The sequence below is a fragment of the Ochotona princeps genome, chromosome X, assembly GCF_030435755.1.
Source record: "Ochotona princeps isolate mOchPri1 chromosome X, mOchPri1.hap1, whole genome shotgun sequence".
Classification (NCBI taxonomy): domain Eukaryota; kingdom Metazoa; phylum Chordata; class Mammalia; order Lagomorpha; family Ochotonidae; genus Ochotona; species Ochotona princeps.
The window spans coordinates 2,310,373-2,323,436 of record NC_080865.1 but is presented as its reverse complement, the minus strand read 5'-3'; the positions used below and the strand labels follow the sequence as shown (position 1 = coordinate 2,323,436).

The 13,064-nt window shown below is 41.5% G+C and overlaps 1 protein-coding gene across 1 annotated transcript in view; it reads left to right on the top strand.

The window, feature by feature from the left end:
* Positions 1-282: 282 nt before the first annotated feature.
* RAI2 (retinoic acid induced 2) overlaps positions 283-13,064 on the top strand; it is an 83,096-nt gene continuing 70,314 nt past the window's right edge. Inside the window, exon 1 of the mRNA XM_058658977.1 lies at positions 283-362. The gene's annotated coding sequence lies outside the window, so the exon portion shown is untranslated. The remainder of the gene's footprint in view (positions 363-13,064) is intronic.

Genomic DNA, 13,064 nt, shown 5'->3' with positions numbered 1-13,064 from the left:
CCAATTCTTTCGCAAATAATTACTAAAATCCTGCTCTTACATTTATTTCAGTTACCAGGGTAAAAAATCATGGGTGCTCATCTGATTCTTTTTATCCCTGCTAATTCACTTGATCCATTATCCCCATTTTTCCTGCCTTTAAAACTGGACCAGTCATACCAGGCCACCAGCCCTCTAGCCACAGAGAACAAAAGCAATAAGATTTTATTGCAAAACATTTTGAAAAACTTGGACTTGTACTAATTTATTTTTTCAACTCGTAGAGAGTTGGGTGGTGGCTAAAGAAGAAGAAAAGCAGGAAATAGAACCCAGAGAAGAGGGGCTGCCTTGTGAGGTAGAACTGAGCAGAACCAAGGCCCAAGGTACTTTGGCAATGCCATAGGCTTGTTTTCCACCTGACCCAGTAGTGCTTGGCTGTACGTGCGCTGCATCAGGTAGGCTTGTGGACTTATCTCTGTGCCTTAGCAGTGGCTACAGCAATGTCAGATAGTGAGTTGGGTCTTCAAGGGGGCTTCTTTGGCCTTTTTGCAAAGTCATTCTCCTTGGCTCTTATCTCTTGCTTCACCTGCCTTTCCGAAGTTTTGCCACAGATGGTTTTCAGGTTCTTCCACATTCTGTTGCTTTCCCTTTCAGAGCAGAGTCTCTGGTCAATGCTCAATGGTGTGTGTGTGTGTGTGTGTGTGTGTGTGTGTGTGTGTGTGTGTATGTGTCCTCCAAGAAAGTTCTCTGGTCTGATGTAGAATCTGAATCACACAGATTGCATTTATCTCCTCAGATGGGGAAAAAAGAAGAAAAAAAATAACATGCCTTATTCTAAACCATTTTTTTTAAAGATTTTATTATTATTGGAAAGCCGGATATACAGAGAGGAGGAGAGACAGAGAGGAAGATCTTCCATCCGATGATTCACTCCCCAAGTGAGCCGCAACGGGCCGGTACGCGCCAATCCGATGCCGGGAGCCAGGAACCTCTTCCAGGTCTCCCACGCGGGTGCAGGGTCCCAAAGCTTTGGGCCGTCCTCGACTGCTTTCCCAGGCCACAAGCAGGGAGCTGGATGGGAAGTGGAGCTGCCGGGATTAGAACCGGCGCCCATATGGGATCCCGGGGCTTTCAAGGTGAGGACTTTAGCCGCTAGGCCACGCCGCCGGGCCCTATTCCAAACCATTTTTAAACACTGAGAATTCTCCCTTAGTGATGCACTTCCAGGGTGGGGCAAATCTGGATCATTTTGGAGTCCAAACTATAAACAGAAAATTCCTCCCTCCAGAGTTGAAGGCCATCACTGACCAACTTACTGCCTGTAAATCTGCAGAGTCTCCCATCAAGTTGGCGCAGACTGGGAGCCAATTTGGGGATTGCCATGCTGTCACTGTTGAGGAAAACTTGAATACTGGAATCTCCAGGCTCAGGCTGCACTTATTTGTGGGTCTTCTCTGCTGAGAGGAACACCAGCCCATGCTTCTCACCAAAATGCACTCCTGTCCTCTCCTCTGCGTGGGGAGAAAGATGTACAAATAGACTTTTTAAAATCTCAAATAAATTCCCAAGTTCTTGCATGTCCTTGCTGCATCCCTGTCTCCCCCACCCTGTGCCACACCCTGGATTATACTGATGATGGATGAGATAGTCCTAAAGTAGTTCCTTTACCGTCACGACAGTGACTACTCACAGTCAATGACTCCCATCTGCCTACAGGTGCCATTCCAAAATCCGTTCCCTTCCTTTACTCCACTTTTTTATTATACTGCCCCTTCACTTCAGAGGCCTCCTAAGCAGCTCTTCCTCACTCCCCCGCCCCATGCTCATTTCTTTTATTGTTGTCTTCATGTCAGTGCTTGACAAGAACTTGTACAGGATTCTTACTCACCCCATGGGGATTGCAGAGTGACTGTCAAAAGGCAGTCTCTGGCCCTCAACCTGGTGGCACCTGGGAATGGGTTCGAAGGCTCTGGCTCTTCACCAGACCTGCTGACTCTGGCCCTCGTGTCAGAATTGCACTCTGATTTTACAATTCTTCCTCACTTCAAAATCTGTTGGCATTCTGATTGCACCCCTTCCTGGCTGCTTCCCAGACCAGCACAGCTTGTTGTCTGAGTTCTGCCAGTGCTTCCTGTGAGACAGCACCTGTGGCCTAATTGACAGCTAGCCACCTTTGAAGGATGCTGAGCGAGGTTTCTGCCCCTTCATTCTTTTCACCCTTCCCTCCTTCTTTCTGGCTTCCTTCTATCTCTCCTTCCCTCCCTCTATCTTCCCCCTCTCTCCTTGCTGGCATTGCTAATCAGCACAGGCCTGAGCACACATACTCAGTTGGCAGTGTTTGATGGGTTGTGGTTAGGAGGCTGAGTGGAATTCACCCATTTGGCTGGTGTTTTTTCTAGCCTTGAATTCTGTAAAACACATCCTTAACTTCACATGTCACACACAGCAATCCCAGAGCTGATGGCTCATGGTCCTCACTCTTCCCACAGGTTTTAAGGAGACATTATGAACAACAGATACACATAACCAATGACTAACCAGCTTCCTGAAAATTGTGACTTAACAAGCTCTGTTGGCTCAGCCTGACTACTTTTGGCAAAGGGTCCCTAAATAGTGAATCAGAACAGCCAAGCTGATCCACCAGTAAGTCCTTGTGGCACTCTGCCCCATCTCCCTTCTGGAGAGCGGTCACTAACAACATGGTAGGCATGATGGCAGAGCATATTGAGAGGGACCTCACTCTCCTCTGAGTCTGCTGGTAAAATGGGGCCCAACAATGGGCCTCCCCTTTCAGTGCTGTTCTCCTTTCCTTATTTCCTCCCCTCTCTGACCACCATGAACCCTGCATGTTGACATTTTCATCAATGAGAAAGCTTGCCCTGAAATCCTGTGATACCTGAAGAGAACTTGCAAAATAACCAGGTTGCAGGATAGAGCAGAGACAGAGGGGCTGGCACAGTGACATTGTATGCTAATCCTCTGCCTGCAACGCAACTGTAGCATATAGGTAGCAGTTTTAGACGCTGCTGTTCTGCTTCTGACCTAACTCCCTGCTTATGGCCTGGGAAAGCAGTGGAAGATGGCCCAAGCCCTTGAGCTCTTGTACCTACATGGGAAGCTTGGAGGAAGCTTCTGGCTCACAGCTTTGGTTCATCTCAGCTCTGTCCTTTGCACTCATATGTTGGCTGAACTAGCAACTAGCAGACTCTGTCTTTCCTCTCTGCCTTTCAAATAAAGATAAATAAATATTTACAAAGAAAAAAAGAAGAAAAAGAACCGAGGTTGAAGGGCTGGTAAACCCACTGCCTGTATCACCAGCACCCCAAATGGGCACCAGTGTGTATCCCAGTTGCTCCACTTCCATCCAGTACCCTGCTAGTGGTCTGAGAAAAACAAAAAAAGCAGTAGAAGACAGCCAAAGTGCTTGGGTCCCTGCCACATGGTAGAGCTAGAAGAAGCTCCTGACTCTATCTGTTGTAGCCAGCTGGGCAGTGAACCAGCGGATAATCTCTGTCTCTCCCTCTTTCTCTGTAACTGATTTTCAAGTAAATAAATAAATGCAGCCTTTATTTTCTTCATAAAAACCAGAGGCAAATAGCCCTCTGTAAGTTAATTCTGGGGAGAGGGAGATGGAGAATTTATGATTCTTATACCATGACTACACTGAGGCTTGGGGGGTTTCGGCAGGCCTTGTTAGTGGTGCTCATAAACCATTCCAAGAGCCTACCTGCCTTTAGAGGAGTGAACACCAAAGCTTTTTTGATCTAGGCACCCATATCAATAAAGCTATTTTAAGCAGCAGCCACCCACTACAGCAAATATATGTTTCTAAATTATGACACAAAAATGTTTTGAGAATGAGAAAAAAAGATAAAGTGAAGAGTTTTAAATGGCTTTCTGTGATGTCTTCCTACTATCAGATTCTAACTGCCCCAGAAGCAACATATGGTCATTGCAAGGTTCATTGCATTGGAGAGACGCTGGCAGGCCATGACCGATATGTTCTTGGCCCACCCTGAAAATCATCTGTAGGAGGTTCCTCTTACAAGCAATGGCTTCCCTCCTTCATTGCATGAAAGCATTGCCAACTATTATTTATTTATTTTAACACAGAGAGACAGAAAGATCTTTCATCTATTGGTTTACTTCCCAAATGCCCACAAAGCTGGGGGTGGGCTATGCTGGGAATGGAATCCAGATCTTCCACCTCATGTGAGGGTCAGGGACCCAAGAACTTGAGCCATCATCTTCTACCACCCAGGGCGTGCATCACTAGGAAGTTTGAATAGAGAAAGAAGCTAGGACTAATACCCAGACACTTGTCAGGAGATGTGGACATCCCTAACACCCTAACTGCTGAGCCAAATACTTGCCCTGCTCCCTTCTCTAGCTGCTGATGAGTGTTCTGTATTCATGGGACACACCTGAAATGTTGGAGACCTAATACTTTGAGGTGGATTCCCAGCCAGTTAGGGATCAAAATCAGGAAATTAACACTTCTAACTTCCTCATGCCCAGACACAATGAAATACCGCAGCCTCTCAGAGGCTCCCCAGCACAATGGTGTCCTGAAGGCCCAGAGTGATGGCTCCCTCTCCTTAGCACACCCTTTCTTGGCTTTCTCTTCTTTGTACATCATTTCCCTACTTCCTCACAGCATTTCCTGAGAATTGCTAAATAAGATCTTTTCACATGAGCCCTTGTCTTGGGATCTATGTTAGGGGAATCACTAACAAAGATAATTGTTAGTAATGTATTTTAAATAATAACTAAATATGATAATTTCACTTTTTGGTTGATTGACCAAAATGTCATCGTATGTGATATGGCTGCAGCTTGAGCTACCAGTAGGGTGGGAGAACTGCAGGTACAGCAATTTTCTCCCAGTTTTATACACTTGCATTAATGATAGTATCTTGATATATGGTTTCTCTGCAGAGACACTTTAAGTTGTGTATCTATTTTTAGATGATTACAACTGAGTAGCATAATTTGTAATGCTACCCAATCAGGAACACATAAATTGCAATAGTTTGCAGTATGCTGAGAACAACCATTACCCAAAGGCTCCATTGCAAGCCCTTCCCAGTGCAGAATATTCCTTCCTTGCCTGGGACACCTTGAAAATCAAGGTGATTTTATGACCACTTCAAACAGATGGCAGGAGGACACTACTGGCAATTGATATATTAAATAGTTCTAACTATCTATTCTGGTATTTGTTTCTTATACACAAATGTGTTAACTCATTCACTCCTGGGATATAATCCTCTCATTTTGGAGACCAATGCTCTAGAGAATCAAAGGTGACATCTAAGCAGCCAAAATCAAGTGGAAAATTTAGGTCAATCAGGACTGTACTAGCTCATGGGGAATCACTGGCTGTGAATCCTCAGGCTTTTTAATTCATGTGTGAAGGAAGAAAGAGGAGTTATATGCATGACTTGCAGAGGTGGATAAGGCTGGAGAAATTAGAAATGAGGACAAGTGAGGAGAAGGCCTGATTTCATGGCATGGTTCTGATCCTCAATGGAGAAAAGTAACAACAGCCAACATGGATAGAGTCATTTCATGAGTCACTCTGTGGAGAGTGAACTCAAGTATTCTTGCTTTGAGGCTCAGGTGACAAAGAATATCACACAGTGGGAAAGAAAGACATTCTCTGGATGGCTGCCCAAAGCCGAATGTCTTTCTGCAATTACATCATGGACTATTTCAAGAACATGGTGAGGCAGCACACTTGGTAGGGAAGTTGGAATTCTCATCATCAGCAATAACACTGGGTAGAGGCCTCCATTCCACTTTGAGCAGATGACACTGATAAGGGGAAGCCATTGCAAAAGAGGAAGAAATTTAGAACACAGTTACCATACTGGTTACTGAGCTGCCTATGAAGTCCTGCCAAGGACACTGAGGAATAATAAGTTGGGACAGAGAGAACTTTTCCCAGAGCTAGTTAACACTAAGCAAGCAGATAGAATTAGGAATCAGAAATGATGGATTAATTTGACCTCATTCCTATTCCCAAGGGAAGGTTTAGTGGTGGTAATAATTTGAGTTCTCTTAAAATTAAGCAAGCAAATGATCATTTAGTAATTCCTCCACTTAGTTTGGCACTGCAGATCTGGCCACACTACAGACAAAATACCAGTGACAACTTTACATGTTCTATTCACATGAAGCCAATACTCGGTGCAGGGCACTATTCTGATGATAGGGTAGACGGACAAATGAGGAAGAGAACTAATTATAATAACACTTCTTCTAAACATGCTTGCAAGGACAGATCTACTTCCTGTTCCCCTGAATTGTGGAATTATAGATGCTAGAGCCTATTCTCTAAATGAGTGCTTCATTTTCCTTGAAGTCGTGTGTGTGTATATCCCATGAACAACAGCTTGTGGACCTGACCCTTAGATTCTTCTAAGCCAAATAATAATTTATGTTAACAAATTGGTTCTTATGCTCAAAATTTATAAATTTGATAATTCCCAGCCAAATCCTTGCCATTTCACCTCTGCCACACTGTCATGATTTAATAGCTCCACTGGGAGATGAGGTCCTAAATTACCAAAAATGTCTTAACTCTTGCTCTGAACACTATGAAACATGCAGGAGGTAATGAAGGTCCTTGAAAACCAGTTACACCTCAGGTAGGAGAATCATCTAAATATAAGACCATCTTGGGAAGACGGTTGGCATTTTCAGAGTGCTGGAAAGCCATTTCACAGGCTAAAGGAATTTTTGGAGTAGGGAAGCCAGGTGGCATTCCAGCATCTTGAAAGTGTTAATGGATTTTCTAAAGATAACCTCATCAATAGCCACTGAGTAGTATTACATGGTTCACAGTAACAAATAATCAGTCTATCATCTTTCTTTACTTGAGTTTCTTTAAAAAAGATTTTCCTCTTGAAAAAAATCTTAAATCCATATTTTATATTTTCAAGATTATTTTTAGACATCTAATGAAAGTCTCAAACACATATAATCAGAAAATGACCAACTCTTATCTCAAATCATGCATATTCTATTGACAGCAAATGTTTAGCTTATGGAGGTGACCACAAGCAAAGGGAGAAGTTATCATGAATGAATTCTAGAAGTCAGAGTATTAAAAAAAGAAAACATGAGTAATGGTTCCACAAATGCAGCCAAGTGCCAATAATAATTTAATATTTTACCTCTAAGTGAGAGCCCTCCACTTGGTAATTATCATCTTCAAATGAATTTGTGAACATTAATCAAGTCCCCTTTAAGCAGCGTGATTAAGAGGCAAATAATAATAGACATTTAATACTAGTCAAATTTAGTAAACATTTGTTTCTGTTGAAACTTTTTGTTCACTTGCCAGATAGACAAAAGGCTTACTTCACTGTAGCGGTATGTCTTCTAGCAAGTGCTGTTTGGAGCTTTAAAGCAATGCCCTGAGAAGCAATATGCTGTTACCATGGTCTTGGAATGTCCTAATCCTGCATTCTGCAACCAGCCTGCAGCCAAATGCCCAAGCACATTTGGACAAGCAACCTTCAGATCCTATGGTTTCTAATCTCATCATAAAAACAAATATAATAATAACTTTGTTCAACTTCTTACCACTCTTGCCACCCTTGGCTTCAAGGCTGTTCTCCATCATCTTTCTTTTCTTTATTGTTGTTTTTTAAATACATTTTATTATTGTTGTTATTATTTTATAATACAGTTTCAAATAATACAGTTTCATATTCCCTTATCCCCTCCCCAATCCCTCCCCCCCAGTTCCTCTATATCATTACTAACATATAGTTCTTCATACACAGTCATATGTCCATCATTGCGGACATAGACACTGGCAGAGTCCAGAATCCTATTGTCAAGATATAGTAAACAGTTTCATTGTAAGTCCATCTTTGTCTGGAAGTAGAAACGCATACCACGCTACATCCTCACATCTAAATGTTAGTCTCAATTTCGCAGCTACTGTACATTTCCTTAAATGAAAAGTCATGATTCAAAATCAACAATAGAAAGAAGAAATTTACAATGCCATGAAGTTAAATGACATGTTACTAGATATGACAGTTTCCATTACACAGCTACTAAACATCCCCTTAAAAGAAAAGTCATGATACAAAATCAACAATAAAAAGAAAAATAGAAATTTATAATGCCTGAAGTTAAATGACATGTTACTAGATATGACAGTCTCCATTACACGGCTACTATACATCCCCTTAAGTGAAGAGCCACAAAACAAAATCAACATCTGGGAGAAAAAAGAAGTTAACAACATCAAGAAGTTGAGTAACACGCTATTAAATGGCTAATGTGTACCTGAAGAACTGAAAATCAAGAACCTTCTTGAAGAAAATGATGCCACTGCATGATCTACGAGTCATTGAATGATTTAATCAGAAGGAAGTGTTTTGAAGAGATGAAAACAACAGAAAACAACAAAACCCATGTGATATAGTTTCCGCTGATCTTTGTTGAAGTGTGGCTCCTCCAGACAATAAGCAGATGGGTTTTGTTTTTTAATCCATTCTACTAATCTGTCGTTTGATTGAGCTTAAGCCATTTACATTCAGAGTTTAATATACATGGGTGGTACTTTGGTCCTGTCATTTTAGGAATGGGTTGTTCATTGGTTTAGTCTACTGTTGTCATTTTACTGGGATGTTCTTCCCGTTTGCCTTTGGTTTCGGTGGGTGCTATTCCTCTTCTCTGTCAAGAGAACTTCTTGAAGTATCATTTGTAGGGCAGGTTTGGAAGATGCAAATTCTTTTAGCTTGTCTTTACTGTGGAAGAATTTTATTTCATTTTCAAAGACAAAAGAAAGCTTTGCTGGATATGTTATCCTAGGCCGACAATTTTTTTCTTTTAGAATCTGGAATATGTCACTCCATTCTCTTCTTGCCTGTAGAGTTTCTTGTGAGAGATCTCCTGTGAGTTTAATTGGCATTCCTTTATATGTCAATTGTTTTTTTTTTTCACGTGCACATTTAAGGATCTTTTCCTTATGTTCGATTGAAGAGAGCTTGATTATCATATGTCATGGTGAAGATCGCTTTTGATCAAGCCTGTTGGGAGTTCTGTGCCTCTCCTGGATCTTGTTTCCCAATTCTTTCTCCAGATTAGGGAAATTTTCCTTTATTATTTCATTAAATACATTTGCAAACTCAGCTTCTCTTTCTGCACCTTCTGGGACTCCCATAACTCTTATATTTGACCTCTTAATAGTGTCTTTCAATTCTTGAATACTTTTTTTGGCCTGATCCAGCTCTGCTTCCAGCTTTTTGTTTGCTTCCCCCTGATGACAGGAAATACCTTCCAATTCTGAGATTCTTTCTTCTGCTTGCTTCATTCTGTTTTGGAGACTCTCCACTGTACTCTTAATTTGCTCTACTGTGTTCTTAACTTATGATATACCAGTCTTGATTTGCTTTATTGCTTCCTTAAATTCTTTGAACTCTTGCATGAGCTTCTCATTGTTGATCAGAATCTTTAAACTGAGTCTTATGGATTCTGTGTGCCCCATTTTCTCGATGTCTTCCTCAGTTAACTCTGAGGTTGGCATAGGGTTTTGCTCCTTTGCAGGGGAGTCTTCGGTAATATTCATCGTACCTTTGTCTCTTCTTTTGCTCTTATTCATTGCACTTCTGGTTAGCAGAGTCTTGAATTCCTTGGGACAGGTTTCTAAGCTGCGTCACCCACAGGTCTACAATGCGATTTTGCTTATTGCAGTTGGTACACACCTTTTTGCTTGCAGCCACTTGTGCCACAACCTCCAGCGAGTTCCAGGTCTGGGTTCTTATGTCAGATTTCCACCGTGGTCTACACAGCCCCAGCTCTTGGCTCACCACTCTCCACCTCCTGTGATACTGTGCTGAGGCTGCACTGTTGTCACTGCAACCTTTCTCCCACTTCTGGTTGGAGCAGGTCCCAGAATTAGAGATACACCAGGTGTCCTATATAATTAGGTTGTTGGTGGCACTGATCTTGCTGGAACCTGTTGGACGTTAGGTCTGGGTGCCACACGGACCTATTTTGACTGGTACTCTGAAACAGTCAGTATTATTTTCCTGTGCGACCTGTGCAATCAAGGACCTCAGCAAGTTCTCGTGAGATCAGCACATGCACAGTTCACTATTGTCCCCTGCAGTCCCAAAGCTATTGCCACAGTGCCCAAAATGGCGCCTGATATACAACCACTACAGTTCTTGATCTGCTGCCCGTCAGATCCGAGGGCTACCCAGACCTGTCCTGGGTGGAATCCGTAGAATGCCACGTCGTTGCAGTTCACTGAGACAGAAATGAGCTCACTCCCAGCTCAGCGCATGCTCCGTCCTCTCCCTTGCCCTTTCCTCCTTTTGCAAAATGGCGCCCAATTCAGCTCTAAGGAGCTGACTGGACTGTGAAATCCACTCTGTTCTTGCACTGCCCGTCTGAGATCTGCTGCTCTGTCTCTGCTCCTGGTCAAATCAAACGGACCAGCAGAACGGACAGTTCTTTGTCTGGGTTCACCACCCGAGCTCCCAGTGAAAGTCCCTTCCCACCTGGTTGCTTTTGGCGTTCGGGATGCTGTTGGAGTTTAGATCACCGTGCTGGAGTATCAGTCTCTGCAACACCACACCGTTGTGTCCGCTGCTTTCCTGTGTCGGTCAGCCTCCAGGTACCCCTCTGCTGTTGTTCTGTCCTTTCCTATTTCCTGAAATATGTCCTCTCTGCTTCATCCTGATTAAATGTTTTTCCGTCCACATAAACGTGTCCTTACCCTATTCCGCCATCTTGATTCTCTCCATCATCTTTCTAATCTCGCCTTTTACTTCATCTATTCTTGGTGGCATAGCTAATATATTTGACACTTGGAGCAGCTATTTTCTTAAATTGTCTTTCCGTGCCATAATTATTTTTAGTATCAATCATATAGTAATCACAAAAATCCTTTCCTTGGATTGCTCTTTGATTTCAATGGAAGCAACCAACAAAAGGATGTGTTGGCCTGGAAAAAATGGCTTAGACACATTTCTCCTTGCTTCTCCCTAGTAAATACAATTATAAAACCTGGAGAAAACTCAAGAGATGATCAGAGCAATACTTTGAAAGGCAATACAGGATGGTGAGTTTATTTGGATTCCAGGACTGGAGGACCAATCCAGTGACAGGATGTCTAAATCTCCCCAACCCAACTGAAGAAGGCAACACAGACCTGGCATTTCCAGACCCCACCTAGGAACACAAGACAACTCAGTTAGACTCATTCCTCTACCATATCAAGTGGTGGTCACTGTGACAATGCCAGGTAACCCTGTCGTGCTGACTGGGAAAGACTGAAAGCTGCACTAGAACAAACTCCTCTCCAGACCTGAGACATCCTTCTACTGCCAAGAAACCCTGAAAAGCAGGTTGGTAGCAGCAAGCATTATGCTACATACAAGCTGCCTGACCCAGCATTCTTCATCCTTCTATCCAAGAGAGTCTCTTTCACTTGCTTGAGACATCAGGTGGCCCTGCCTGGAAAAATTTCTTTGCCCCCCTTCACCATGTGACATCACAGGGGACCAGTGAAAGCCCCTCCATCTCTGGATAAACCAAACAAACCAAAAAACACTGCAAAGGCTCTGAAAAATTAAACTGTTATTGAAACCAGAGTCTGCAAAAGTAGATCAGGGAATGGATGCTAAGCCTAAACAAGATAATTGCCTGCTAGAATAAAATATTAAATGGGACCTAGAGTATCCTAATACAATAGCGAAACTGTCCAGGATGTAATGGGGAATAATCCATTATATCAAGAGCCAAGTAAATCGCAATATGAATGAAAGAAGACAAGCAACAGACGCCAACAAAGAGATGAACCAGATGCTGCAATTATCATATAAGGGGATTAAAGCAACTACAATAAAAATGCTTCAATAAGCCATACAAATTCTTCTGAAATAAATGAAAAAAAAAAAAACCAGAAAGTAGATGCAAGTATAATGAAGACAGGAATGAAAATCTTAACACTGAAAAAATACAATCCCCCAAAAGTTGAAAACGTATTGGAAAGACTCAATAGTAGCACTTACATCAGCAAATTGAATTCAGTAAACTTAAAGGGAAAATATAAAATTTACTGAATCTGGGAAACATGAGATAAAATATATCATCAAAACCAAACAAAGTCTCTCAGCAATTTTTGGAATAGTTTTAAAAGTTAAATAAGTAAACTTAAAAGATTCCTATTAGAGATTCAGAAGAAGAGAATGACAAGGGCTAGAAGAATAGAATAACTAAAAACACCCTAGATATTGAAGAAGAAAACACACATATATATATATATATATATATAGAAAGAGAGAGAGAGAGAGAAACCTCAACCAGGATAAATCCAAAGAAACCCTTATCAAGATACATTCTAGTTAAACTGCTGAAACCTAAAGGCAAATATAGTATCTTGAAAGCAGCTGTATGGAAATGATGCATTATGTATAATACAGCACCAATTCAAATGAAAGTGGGTTTCTCATCTGAAACCATGGTGGGTAGAAGGAAATAAGGCCATTTATTTTGGGTTCTGAAATAAAAGATTTGTTAATCTAGAAAATCATTTAGTAGTGAAGAAATCAAGAATCTACAGACAAAATGATAAGATTCATTGCTATCAGACTTACCCTTAAATATTGGCTAAAGCACCATTCAAATTAAGAACATAAACTAATTCTTCAAGTTGAGAAATAAAAAATAAAAAAATTCTTCAAACTAAGGAAATAATCAAAGAAGGAATCGTGAAGCATCAAGAAAGGGGAAAGAACAACAGAAAGAATAGCAGACAACTGACTTTTCTCCTCACAAGTTAATAAATTATGTTTAATAATGAAAACAAAAGTTGTGACACCATCTGCTACTCAAGACTGATATTTAAGCAATGAGATTAAATGAGGAAAAGACGTAATATTTTTATACTTTTCGTGAGGTGGTAAAATGTTGATACCAGTGCACTGTGTTCCACCACATTTATCACATTAAAATGATAAGGAAATACTGCAATTTACACTGGTAAATTTAATAACTTACAAGAGAGATGAACCAAGTCCTCCAAAGCCAATAACTTCCAATACTCCAAC